This window comes from Callorhinchus milii, unplaced genomic scaffold, assembly GCF_018977255.1.
Source record: "Callorhinchus milii isolate IMCB2004 unplaced genomic scaffold, IMCB_Cmil_1.0 Scaffold1, whole genome shotgun sequence".
Taxonomy (NCBI): domain Eukaryota; kingdom Metazoa; phylum Chordata; class Chondrichthyes; order Chimaeriformes; family Callorhinchidae; genus Callorhinchus; species Callorhinchus milii.
Window position 1 is genome coordinate 52,052,995 of NW_024704742.1, and position 13,803 is coordinate 52,066,797.

The 13,803-nt window shown below is 41.3% G+C and overlaps 1 protein-coding gene across 2 annotated transcripts in view; it reads right to left on the minus strand.

Annotated features, from left to right (window-relative positions):
* The window catches only part of lnx1 (ligand of numb-protein X 1), a 111,960-nt gene extending 99,453 nt beyond the window's left edge, over positions 1–12,507 (minus strand). The window contains exons 1-2 of one of the 2 annotated variants that reach the window (XM_042341911.1): positions 12,430–12,507; positions 11,696–11,721 (exon numbers count right to left, since the gene is read on the minus strand). The gene's annotated coding sequence lies outside the window, so the exon portion shown is untranslated. The remainder of the gene's footprint in view (positions 1–11,695; positions 11,722–12,429) is intronic. The other variant, XM_007892744.2, reaches the window with a different exon arrangement.
* Positions 12,508–13,803: the final 1,296 nt, after the last annotated feature.

Sequence of the window (13,803 nt, forward strand, 5' to 3'; positions counted from 1 at the left end):
TTGTTAGTTCTATATTCTTGTTCTCGATTTCAAATTAATTCTTCTATAAGCTAGAGTGGCTTATCACATAAATAAACACTTGAAATTGCCTACTTTTTATGTAGGCAAATGCAGGAGCGAATCTGTACAAGCAACACCCAGATACCGCAATATGCTTAATCCATATATCATATGAATATGGATGAGGGACTAATATTGGCCAGGACGTGGGGAAATCTTCCTTCTCTTGTCTGAAATAGTACCACGATCTTTAACATGCACCTGAACTACCAGAAAAAGACAGACAGGGCCACTGTTCAATATCTCATGCGAAGGACAGATGAGCTCTTTACTTAGAATCCAAGTAATACAGGCTGATTATATCTACATCTAATTAAAGTCCTAGATCATGGTTCCTTCGTTCTTGAACTTAAGTACATTTAGTTCTGTGAGTTTGCCTTCATAATTTAGAGCATTAACTGAGTTCCTAAATCATCCTTATCGTCTTATCCATTTCAAGGTACAATTCCAAAATTTGCATTACAGTATTTCCAATGTGCTCTTACCAATGATCCATGCTCATTGAAAGTCTCCAGCCAGCATGGTATCAGCAAGGCTAACCTACTACTGGATTGCATTTCAAGGGCAATTAATTGCAAACTGAAACATGTTATACTGTACAAAACAGTCCTGGTTAAAACTCCACTAGTTCCTCCCCAGAGATTTTACATTTTTAAAACTAGCTTTCTACTTTGTATTCCAAGCCAGTTTCTAAAATAGTTATTTTGGTATCAATTCCATGAACCTTAACTCTTTTTAAGAAGCATCTTAGCTCTGTCACTACTAGATTTCCACATCTGCGGCAATACAAGGTTATGTGCACAGCAAATGGCTTGTTTAAAACTTTTAAATAAAGAGCCTTTTAAAAATGATCTGAATGTAATTTCTGGACCAAATATAATTTATGATTCAAGTATAATGTATAACATCCCTGAATATAAATGTTATTCCCACCAAATTAATCACATATAATAATAATAATCCTTGCATGTGACATAGCATCTTATCATATCTTCAAGACGTCCCAAAGCACTTCACAGAATATACAGTAAAGTAAATTGACTGTATTTTTTTATTGTGGGCAAAACGCAGCAGACAATTGTGCAAAGCAGTGTCCCACAAACAGTCATGGATTGAGTGACCAAATTGTTATTATTTTTGAAGGGATTATTAGCCCCAGAAAAGCATATATTTGGATAGAACAAGGACTTTGAGGGAACAATTGGGCAGCTGCAAAAATGCAAACCAAACTATTCTAAAAATGCCGTCTGGAGGTGAGGAAGTTCCATTGTAAGTACACACCATCAAGGTTGGTAAATTTGCCAATAAGCAGAAAATAATAAACACTTGTTGCAAGGTCAATACATTTAGCAACAAGTGAAGAATAACCTGCATTAAAAGGTAGAAGCTATTCAGTTTTCCACTTGTACTTTTAATGGTTTGGGATTTTCATATTAAAGCTTTTAAAAAAATGTTACACTTTCAAAATAAGCACACAACGAGCTTTGGCCATGTTGACCTTTGATCAAATAAAAATGAGGCTGATTTTACATGCAGCATTCTGCATAAATCCTAAGTTATAACTGAATCAAAAAAACACGTTTGCCCTTTGATAGAGCAATAAGCTATACTCATTTTGAAGGGCTTGAAATAAAAAAGCAATATCTTTACAAGATAATTTCTGTAATATATTTTTATATGTTAGAATGGTGAAAATGAACAATTAAATACAAGGAAAGCCAGAGTATATTTTGTTTTAACTAACTGATTTCTTCCTATACAATGTCTGTAATATGGAAGCAGTGTCAACTGTAGTTTGGAGAAGAATATATGGTAACTTTTGCTAATTATCAATGAAGATCTTAACGTTTCCATTTATAATAATCCTTGCATTTGATATAGCGCTTTTCACGTCTTCTAGACATCTCAAAGCGCTTCACAGAATATACTGTAAAGATAATTGTCTGTATATTTTTGGGAAAAATGCGGCAGCCAATTGCGCACAGCAGTTTCCCACAAGCAGTCGTGGATTGAAGTGACCAATTTATTATTTTTTTCTTGAGGTATTATTATCAGGCGTGTGGAGTAAAGCAATTTACCCAAGGTTTCGCCCTGCCGGGAATCGAACCCAGGTCTCTCACTTGCGAGGCAAGTGCTCTAACCACTGAGCTACAGGGCTCCACTGATTTAATTAGTGGTCCATTAGTTATCTTAAAATAGAGATTTTGAAAAACTGAACTTAATTTTCTTGGAAAATACATCTATGCAGAGCCCCTTCCATAAATACCAAAAGGAAGTTGCAATTTATAAATTACCAAGTTACTTCACACGGTTTTCTTGCAGAATGCTTTTGTCAAAACATGAAAGGAGATAGCTCCTGAAATAATTTAATTCTGCTTCCCCTCCAGGTAATAGGTTTGTTATATTGGATCTGTCCATTCACAAGTCCACCATTGGGACAGAAATGTCAATGTAAGAAAGAGGGTTTCACATGATATTAATAGCCATGGAAAAGGGAGACAATGTTAAACAGCCTTTACAGACATTCTAATAGACATCCTAATGGACAAGGCAAGTTTGTCCAATATCGTGCATCACACTAACAATGTGCTATTTTGACAGGAGGGCTCTCACACACAAACACAGTGGCAAACTGTTGTCAGTACATCACAGATATTTTTGTGGCCCCTGCTGAAAATGTTATACTGGTGTAATAATAATAATCATCATAATAATCCTTGCATTTGATATAACGTCTTATCACATCTTCAAGACGTTCAAAGCACTTCACAGAATATACTGTATAGTGAATTGACTGTATATTTTGTGGGGGAAACACAGCAGCCAATTGCACACAGCAGGGTCCTACAAATCGTCGTGGATTGAAGTGATCAATTTAAGAGGGGGAAAGCACTCTTCTGAGGTTGGGGACTGGAACAATGGGACTTATTTTTCACTTGTCTCCAACAAAGCCTTCACTGTCAACGACATCATTGTTGATATCAATGGAAACATCACAGAAACCTGTATCACCCCAGGTGACACGTTCCCCCTAACTGAGGCCACACCACCTGGCTATACCATCCACCATACCCCACGACCTAACCTCCGTGGCCCTCATCTCCAAGTTCTCACTTGACCTATCCCTCCTTGACCTCTCTGCTGCCATTGTAACCTTCCACAAAGCTTTACTGGCTAGTTGTTTCATTACACTGAAGCATGGAGTGTGTGTGCAGGAGAGCTGGCTAGCCTTGAAACCATTTTTAACAACCAGTTACAACGTACTAAGTCACATACTCTGCTGAGGCAGAAACAGACCTTGAACAGATGACAAAGATTGGATGAAACCCCAAATTGACTGGAATGCAACTTCTATTTGATTAAAATCTGCTAAATTATTTGCTCAAAATTGGAGATAGTTTAAATCACACCTATCTCATAGGTATCTCAGGGCAAAACCTTGGGCAAGTTTCCTTATTCCACACGCCTAATAATAATCCCTCCAAAACAATAATAAATTGGTCATTTTCAATCCACGACTGTTTGTGGGACACTTGGCAATTGGCTGCCGCGTTTCGCCCACAAATATACAGTCAATTCACTATACAGTGTATTCTGTGAAGCACTTTGAGACGTCGAGAAGATGTGAAAAAGCGCTATATCAAATACAAGGATTATTATATTAGACTAGATTTCACATTGCTGCCATTTCAGATAATAATGTTATTATTATTAGAATTCAGATAATGCCAGAATAAACTGACAGAAAACTCTTAAATGAATTGTGCTACAAAGGGCCAACTACGGTTTTCCTTCTCCCCTACATCAGCTCCACTGTTAAACACAATTAATTTTTAATGAAAATGGTGCCTTGCTTTGCCAAAGAAAATAACTGATTCAGTGAGAGATTTCCCACTGTAAACACACAATGAAAAGATCACTATTGTTGGGCGAACAATAGACCTTAAGAGTATTATTGCACCAGAAAGCATACAAAGAGACAGGAGATAGCTATTAAATGTACTGTAATATAATAGGTGCAGCCCAATTAGCTTGGGAGTGGGGTCAGTCGAGCCACTGGTGGAAAGCACAGGACTTTAATCTCTGAATTTAATCTGGGGCTGGGGAAGTATGTAGATCCATAGGATCTTTATTAGATAGATAGAGCCAACTATATACTGCAAAAACAAGAAAAGAAAACATTTCTGTGCCCACTACAATTCAACCTCAGTAGGAATAAACTAACTCCTTTCTGGTTGTAAATTTATATGTAAGTGTTTTATGAGGCAAGGTAGAAATCATAATGTAGAACCCTTCATTATAATATGTGTGCCTATGATGTGTGGACCCGACATTTACTTACTAACAAATCCAAAGTGAGCAGAATCAGGTGACTTGCCTTAAAAGCCAGCAAGAATCCTGTGCGCTAATCAAAGATCCTATGGTATCCTATGGTACTTTTTGAATAGTGTCCACCTGAACAGGCAGACGGGACCTCGGCTTTAACGTCTCATCGAAAGCACCTCCAACAACGCAACTTACCCCTAGCACTGCATTGGCATGTCAGTTTAGATTATATGATTCCAAGTCCCAATGTGAGGCTTGAACCCTCAACCTTCTGACTCAGAGGCGAGAACGCTACCACTGCACCAAGCTGACACATAGCTCGCAAATACAGTGATTGTTATTCAAACAGCCAGAACAACTGAACCAGAGAATAAATTATGGCATTTACTATTATATATCGCTACCAAATCACATAGTTTAATACAGAAATTAAACAGAAAAAAACAGTCAGATTTTTAACATTAAGAGATTCAGTGGGGGATAAAAAGATAAACTAGACCCCAATTAAATTCATTCAATACTGTAGTGGGCTAGCTTTTGCTATACTGCAATTTTTTGACATTCTCTGATGCCTCATTCATGCTTAAGGTTATTCAATTAGTTCTGCAGGACATAACATGATGACAAGGCAGCTGAAAGTTTGTTATTTTACTGCTGGCGTTTTGGGTTAAGTTTTGCAACATCTGCTGTTTGAGATAGATAGAGCCAACTATATACTGCAAAAACAAGAAAAGAAAACATTTCCGTGCCCACTTTAATTCAACCAGTAGGAATAAACTAACTCCTTTCTGGTTGTAAATTTATATGTAGTGTTTTATGAGGCAAGGTAGAAATCATAATGTAGAACCCTTCATTATAATATGGGTGTGCCTATGGGGTGTGGACCCGACATTTACTTACTAACAAATCCAAAGTGAGCAGAGTCGGGTGACTTGCCTTAAAAACCAGCCAGAATCCTCTGCGCTAATAAATGGCTGACTTCCAGGCCATCAGGTTACTTGACCAGCAGGAACATAATGGCCTGGAAGTTGGCCATTTTGGCTTTTCGTACTAAAAATCGGTTAACATTTCAGTCACTGCAAACATCATTTTCAGTGTGATTGGCATATGCAGCACAGAGGAAATGGCATTGACCATGAACCGATGACCTGAAAGTCAGCCTTTTTTTAGTACAGAAAAATGGCCTACACACATGAAGCTCTCCACATAAGCGCAGTGAGTGTAGAAGCCTGGATCTTCTGTTAGTGCTGGTTGAGATTTTATTCCCCACCCCACCACAAGAACACTGTGTTGTATAACTGTGTTGTTCTATTACATTAGCCGCTGGTGGCTTTTGTTGTGCTTAAAATCTGCAGTTTTTAATTATTTGTTTATTGATGACTTTTGAAATGACTTATAGTACTATGTTCATGAAGAATTTCCTAATACTGCAGGCAAAGATGAAACCTGAAAGTAATAATAATAATCCTTGTCTTATCACGTCATTGAGACGTCGCAAAGAGCTTCACAGAATATATTGTAAAGTGGATTAACTGTGTATTTGTGGGGGAAATGCGGCAGCTAATTGCACACAACGGTATCCCACAAACAGTCGGCGATTGAGTGACCAAATTTGGGGTAATAAACCCCATTCTAAAGGACTTTACAGACCTCTTGCCCCACAGACTGATGTTTTCATAAGTCTGTTTTGATAACAAAAAAAATGGTAATTTAGAGCAGGAAACTTTAATTTTTCCTGTTCATCACTGATCATCCAGAGAGCACAAAGTGAAAGTGACATTGTTCTGACCACATCTGTTGACCTTACTTATGCTGACTGTCACAACCGTGCACTTACAGTAGTAAGTTTAGCTGCCTTGCAGATATTTTTAGTGACTTGCCACTGATCCCAGTTTGCAAATTCTGAACTGTGGTCTATAACCCTGAAGGAACAAGAAGAAAACCAAGAAGAATTACACCCTATTCAGTCATGTTTTTCTTCTCTTCATTGCAAAGTTGATTGTATTTAATGTCAAAACTGCTTAAGACACACTCTAAACCCCAGATACAAAACACTTTTAAACACTTAAACCTTAGGTGATTTATATTTTCGCTCCAACTACTCAAATGAACAAAAAAANCATCTGCCTCATATGTTATTAATTGTTTTTAATTCCCAGATGATTTCACCCTTACCAAACTACAGGATTGTCTCCTACTCTAATGGCTACAATATTTTACAATGGACCATTTGTAGAAATGGGTATTTTCTGACCTGCAATGAACTTGAATTTTCTTTGTTTAAATATTTCTACTCTTTAAGTTAACCTCATCTCTGCTGAAGTTGAATTTTGTGACTTGACAGAAGAAAGCGTGGAGGACAAATCTTGAAAATGTGTTTTGACAGGGAAGAGGAGTTTACAATTCAAGTAGATGACTCTGTTTGCCCCGACACGACCTCCTAGATAGAACGGGCATTACTGACACATTTTGAGTATGTCATAAGCTAAAACAACCCTCATTGAACTAGTTATTATGGAGCAACAAATTTGCTACTAGCTACAGTACTTTTCTTAGTGACTAATTCTTTGACCTATGCAATGTGATGGCAGGGCAGCACATCAATTAGTCAAGATTGAGGATCGCAATAAATTATAAGAACACAGTCATTAAAAATATATAACCATAAGTGGTTTCTTGTATTCTTGTAAGAGGGTGTTGATAAATCATGAGAACAAGTTGGTAAACAGTGGGTTTTGTTTGTGGCAAATATTAGTGAGATGCTCAAATACAACAACAACAACAACAAGATTCCATTTATTGAGTGCCTTTCACGTCGGGAGGACGTCCCAAGGCGCTGTACAGTTGGGTCAGGACCCGAGCAGGGGGGAAATGGTCAGGGGGGAGGGAAGGGAGGGAGCGAGGAGGGGGTAGAGAGTCGAGAGGGGAGCTGAAGGCATGGTCAAAGGGGAGGGTCTTGAGACCGGCCTTGGAGGAGGAAATGGAGGAGGCGGCGAAGGCACTGGGGGATAGAGTTCCAGAGCCTCGGGGCTGAGAGGCTGAAGGCCCGGCCACCGATGGTAGGGCGGTTGGGGCGGGGGATGTGGAGTAGACCGGAGCCAGAGGAATGGAGGGTATGGGCAGGTAGGTAGGGGGATAGTAGGTCGGAGAGGTAGGAGGGAGCGAGGCCGTGAATGGCCTTGTAGGTGAGGATGAGGATGAGGATCTTGAATTTGAAAACTTACAGTAGCTGTACGTTTACACCAGAGCCAGAACTGCAGAAAGTCAGCTTCAAAATTAAGACAGAATGTAGAATTTACCAATACTGTTATGACCACAGGCTCAAGGCTAAGATTCTGTTGAATTTCAGGCCTTAAGGTCCCACAAGCAATCTTTGACAGTCCAAATATTATTGAGTAATCTTGAATGACAGAAGCCTAGTCAAAAAACATGCTGTTATGTTTTCTTTGATCATTGTGAGACCTCAAAAGATTTATGTAGGTTTCCAACTATAATTCTTTTGATCAGGTGCAGACTGAATTCTTGTAAATATAATAATAATAATCCTTACATTTGATATAGCGCTTTTCACGTCTTCTCAACGTTTCAAAGCGCTTCACAGAATATGCTGTAAAGTGAATTGACCGAATATTTGTGGGCGATACGCGGCAGCCAATTGCGCACAGCAGTGTCCCACAAACAGTCGTGGATTGAAAATGACCAATTTATTATTGATTTGTTTTGGAAGGGTTATTATTATAAATAGGGCCTTAACGTTCCAAATCAAAGGAATTTTTAAATAATCCAGGCAGTATGTTTAGCCACTGAACAGACAAGAGCTTTAAAATAAAATAATTTCCATGGAAAGAGACCATAGTTACTTGTGAACCACTTTGGGATATGTTGATTTGATAAGACTTAAAATACACATTTTTTAAAAAGATAAATCCCTCATACAATATTCTACTGATATAATTAAAACTGTGGCAATAAACTAATATATTAGTTTACTAGCAATAAACTAATATACTAGGATTCTTATGTTCCAAATGTTACTCTTTTCATACTAAGGAATGATTTGATTTATTACATAAGTAAACAGGATTTCAATGTTCATTGGCACATTTTTTTGGCAAGATCAAACAGGACAAATGAAAGAGAGGAATGAAGAAAGCATGTACAACCAGAACAGCTGCTTTAAACATCAAAGGTCATCATATCAATTTGAACAGATGAAGCTTTACCAGAGATTATACATTGGGGCAGAGATGATAGAAGCAGCCAGTGGAGGTTGGTACTCTTTGTTGTGATTCCCTGAAGTCTGGACTGGATCCCAACTAGTATCTCAAGCCAATAAAGATGCTGCCTCCAGCTTTCCCATCACAAGAGATGTTGACATTTTGGTGAGATTTCATTTAAGTTATGCATCATTCCAGATTTAGCTAATAGTGGCCGAGTTTCTGCTTCAAAAGCAGATTGACTTGTTTTGTAAATCGCTTTATTAAAATATCTACTGCTTCCAAATTTCTAGCATCAAATTTACAAACATTATAGCTAGTTTACAATAAGAAATAGATTTGCTACCGGAGGCAAATCTAAAATGCTTGTATTTGTTGTACTCAAAATCCACAGATCATATCAACCCTCAATGTTCACTGGTGATAAATATAGGAGTATATATACAAAATAAACCCATATTGTTATGTTTTGAATTTATAAAGGGTCAAAAAGGAAAGTTATTATATTTCACCTATTGATTTACTATGTCTATAGAATTACTAATCAAAAGCTAGAACAGCTGGCAGTGTGAAAATACGTAGAGAATATTCTATCCATCAACTATCCAAATTAAGTAAACATTGCACTTTGATCATGAGTCAGGCACTTTTGATATTCATTTCAAAATTAGGATCAAGTATCATTTTAACAGCCTTTTTAACATTGAGAATTACTGATTGTTAATCGTTCAATAGCTGAAAAATCTGTCAGTAGGACACTCACTCGGCAACATTTTCTCTCAACTTACTTTAAATAGCACTGTTAAATTTCAAAATATAACCTTCTGTTTTACTCGCTTAAATAAAAGTACACATATCTGCAGCTTGAGTCACATGCGCAATATTAATGCATTGAGTCACGTGGAATAATATCAAAGAACAGAGACACACGGTACAATATTAATTCACGATTCACATGGTTGAATAACAAAGCGGTCAAGTGGGACAATGTGAATCTATTCTGAGTCACGAGGTACTGTATCAATCTAGACTGAGTCACGTGGTACAATAACAATGTAAACTCAGTCACACAGTACAATATCAAGGCTCACTGAGTCATGTAGTACAATATCAAAGTACTGTACTGAGTCACACAGTAATAATCTTTGCATTTGATATAGCTCCTTATCACATCTTCGAGACGTTTCAAAACAATATCAATGCACATAGCCACTTCAGTATGTTAACTGACGTGTTTTCCCATTTTTTACACATACATGTACAGAAGCAACTTACTGCTCAGCCACTTTTCACTTACTTAAAATGGTTGAAAAGTGTTCCTCAATTTCAAATAAACAAAGAGAACAAAAAAATAGATTATAATATTGCCTTAACTCAGACATTTTTGCCACACACCTCTAATATTTGCCTCAATTTCTCCAATGCATTCCTCGCAAATCTCAACTCCACCTTTCACAAAGTCCAATTAATTGAAAACTTTGTGATCCATAGCCTCACCTGTACCAAACTCCACACAATAACAAATTGGCGAGTCCTGTAGCTCTGTAGTTACAGTGCTCGCCTCGCAAGCGAGAGACCTAGGTTCGATTCCCAGCAGGGCAAAACCTTGGGCAAGTTTCCTTACTCCACACACCTGATAATAATCCCTCAAGAAAAGAATAATAAATTGTTCACTTCAATCCACAACTGCTTGTGAGACACTGCTATGTTCTGTTGGCTGCTACGTTTTGCCCACAAGTATACAGTCAATTCACTTTACAGTATATTCTGTGAAGCGCTTTCAGATGTCTAGAAGACGTGAAAAGCACTATTTCAAATGCAAGGATTATTATTATTATATTTTAAATTACATTTGTGTAGCACCTTTCACGTTGTGAGGACATCCTAATGCGCTGGACAATGAGAGTTTTGCACCTATTTTGCAGGATGGGATCAGAGTGGTAACGAGGCCAAGGGGGATGGAGGAGGAAAGATGACCAAATGCACGGTCAAAGAAGAAGGTCTTGAGTTGGGCCTTAAAGGAGGCAGGGGAGGGGGCGAGGTGGAGGGGTTTCAGGATGGAGTTCCACATGAACTCCATCATCTCAGTCCTTGCCAAGCTCCAAACAGAACAGGTTGATCTCAAGATGCTCACACTCAGGTACAAATCACTTCATATCCTATAACCTTCCTACATCCCCAACGCCTCTACTTGCCCCATCTCTCGGCCAACTCAGGCCTTCTGCTCTTTCCCCCAATCCTCTGCTCCACCAACTGTGGCCGAGCCTTCGGCCACAATGCCCAAACTTCTGGAACTCCCTGCCTCAATCCCTCGGCCTTTTCCTCTCTTTACCCATCTTCAGCTCGCACCGAAGATTTTCCTCTTTGATCACTCTCCACTCTCTGCCCAGTTCAGCAGCGAAGTGTACACCATAGTTCAGCCTTCCAAGCACGTGACCTTGTGTGAATGGCGCTATATCAGTGCAAGTGGTTGTTTGTTGTGTTGTAATATTACTCCATTAACAAATCCAACAACACCTTTTGTGATTTGCACGCTTTTATCTATCGGACGATGGAACATTTTCCAGAGATTGTTTGTGAGGAAACACAGTTTTTCTTGTTAGCCTTTAGGGAATTCAGAACAAGTTTCAAAATCATTCTACGGTCGTCAATACAACAATTTTTGCTCTTCTGAACTGTCTTCCTCTGAGTGACCCACATTATAACAACAGGATTTCTGCGCATGGGTGTCCTTGCCTGGCGAACCAGGGGAAAAAAAAACCCTGGCAGCACAGCCTCTTAAACCTATCAACCGATTTGATGTATTTAATCAAATCCTTCTCAGGCAAGCCATTTAGCGGGACTTCCGAGCTACAAATAAATCCGACCGCCGGCCTTCCGAAATGTGTGGCTTCCAGGCGATTTACACTATGTGAAATACGCTAAGATGGGTACTTGTCGCCAGGTGTTGTGTAGGTGAGCATGTCACGCTCCCAGGAAAGGAGAAAAGCCCTGAGGCGATGCAGCTAACCCTTTTGTACAGCCTGCAGTGCCCGAAAGGTGCGGCAAGATCAGCAAAACAGCAGCGATGTCCCTGGCAACAATCTGGTTACCTGATTCTCTTTGGAGTTTGGCAGACCTGACAAAAGAAACACACCCCAGTCACGTTTGCCCTTCGCTCTTCTGCTCCAAGGCGGTGTGATTTTTACAGCCTCATCTCATTGCTCATGTTGTCAACTCAGATCGAGTTTCAGATGCAGTTATTGTCAATAACGAGGGTTTTTTTTTTTGGGGGGGGGGGGGGGGGGGGCTTCTCTCAACTGTTTTGCTCTGAGCAGATCCTCACTGTAACAACAGGGTTTCTGTGCCTGGCTGTTGGTTGCTGCCTCTGGCAAACCAGAGAAAAAAAAACCCTGACAAGCACAGCCTCTTAACCCTATTACCAACAGAGTTGATGCATTAAATCAGATCCTTCTGGTTTTCAAGACAATTCCTGCAACACTCCTTCCCTCTCTCTCTCTCCCCCCTCACCCACCCCCCACCTCTCGCCTAATTCCTTTGCAGGAGCTATAAGAGGGGGAGCGTTGGCCATGTGGGAAGTTACAAGCGAGGAATGGAAAGCAATGCAATGCAATGCAATATTGCTTTGAATTCTGCATAAAAACGGCACAGCTGTAACCCCGCGACGGTACATGCATTGCCCTCCCTCTCCCCCTCTCTCTCTCCCCCCCTCCCTCCCTCCCTCTCCCCCTCCCATTTGGGGCGCACGGGTTCGATGGGGATATTATACGGATCCATCGCATGTGTTTAAACACGGCTCGAAATACAATGTGTTGCAGAAACTTACCTGTCACCCGCAGCTCCAGTTAATGACAGCGCTTCTCGACAAGGAACCGAGTCAAAATCTTCCCCTGAACACACACACACACACACACACACACGTGTGTCTCTCTCTCTCTCTCTCTCTCAGCAAACTGGAGGTCGAGAAGGAATTCTATGCATTGCTTAAAGGACGCAGTGCGTTTGCTGCTGTGCTGGTGCTGGTGGTGCCAGGCGCGGGCGGGCGGGGCTGCCCTGCCCTGCCAGGCTGCCAGGCTGCCGGGCTGGTGACTCAGGTGCCCACACACCTGCCTGGCAGCGCCTGACCCGCTGCTCAGTGAGTGACAGCGGCAGCGCTGGTGCAGAGCTTCCAGGCGGCTCCGCCCTGACTGACTGACTGACTGACTGACCGACCGACCAGTCGCTGCCAATCATCCACCGCCTCCCGGGCCGCCCGAGCCAGGTGTGAGGGAGGGGCTGATCCCACCCCTTCCCCTCCCGCCAGCTGCTCCTTATTCAGCACTCCGCGGCTCCTGTCCTCTCCCGCTCCAGGCTCCGCGAACCGATCCCCCCTCGCCCTCGCCCGGCCTCGCCCTCGCCCGGCCTCGCCTGGCCTCGCCCGACCTCGCCCTCGCCCGGCCTCGCCCTCGCCCTCGCCCGGCCTCGCCGGCTCCTCACCCGCAAGAGAATCCAGTTCAAAACCCTCGCTCTCACCGTCAAAGCCCTCCGAGGGTCTCGCTCTCCCCTGTATCTGGACCTCCTAACCCCATATCGGCCTGTCCGCTCCCCCCACTCGGCGGACACCAGGCTGCTTCGGGTCCTCCGCACTTCCCACCCCACCACTGGCGGCCGGGCATTCAGCATCTCTGCCCCCACTCTCTGGAACTCTATCCCGCAATCGCTCTCCCTCACCCCCTCTCTTGCCTCCTTCAAGTCCTGTCTGAAGACCTTCCGCTTCGACTGTGCCTTCAGCCACTCGAAGGTGTGAGGGGCAGGGAAGCCAGGGGCTGGCACGGGTGTGAAGGCAGAGGAAGGAGGGGCGCTGCGTTATATGGTATACAGGAGGATGTGAGATGGAGCAAATAAGGATGTGGGTTGGGCAGTATAATTGGGCTGCGGGTCATCTGGGATATTTGGATACAGTGTGAGTAATACTGTTTGTAAATCATACAGAATTATGGATAAGGTTACTAGGTGTAATGTTTGGTGTCAGAAATAAATTATGGGTGTGAATAATGATTAATATAGGCATTCGTGTGTAATTTTGATAAACACAATGTTTCTTTGAATTGCATGTAACAGCCTTGAAAAGATGTAACTGAGTAAAACTGGAGGCGAAGATCAAACTTATTTTTCCAGCTTCTGTTTGCGCAGCAGACGTGTCCAAATGACAGCAGTTCCA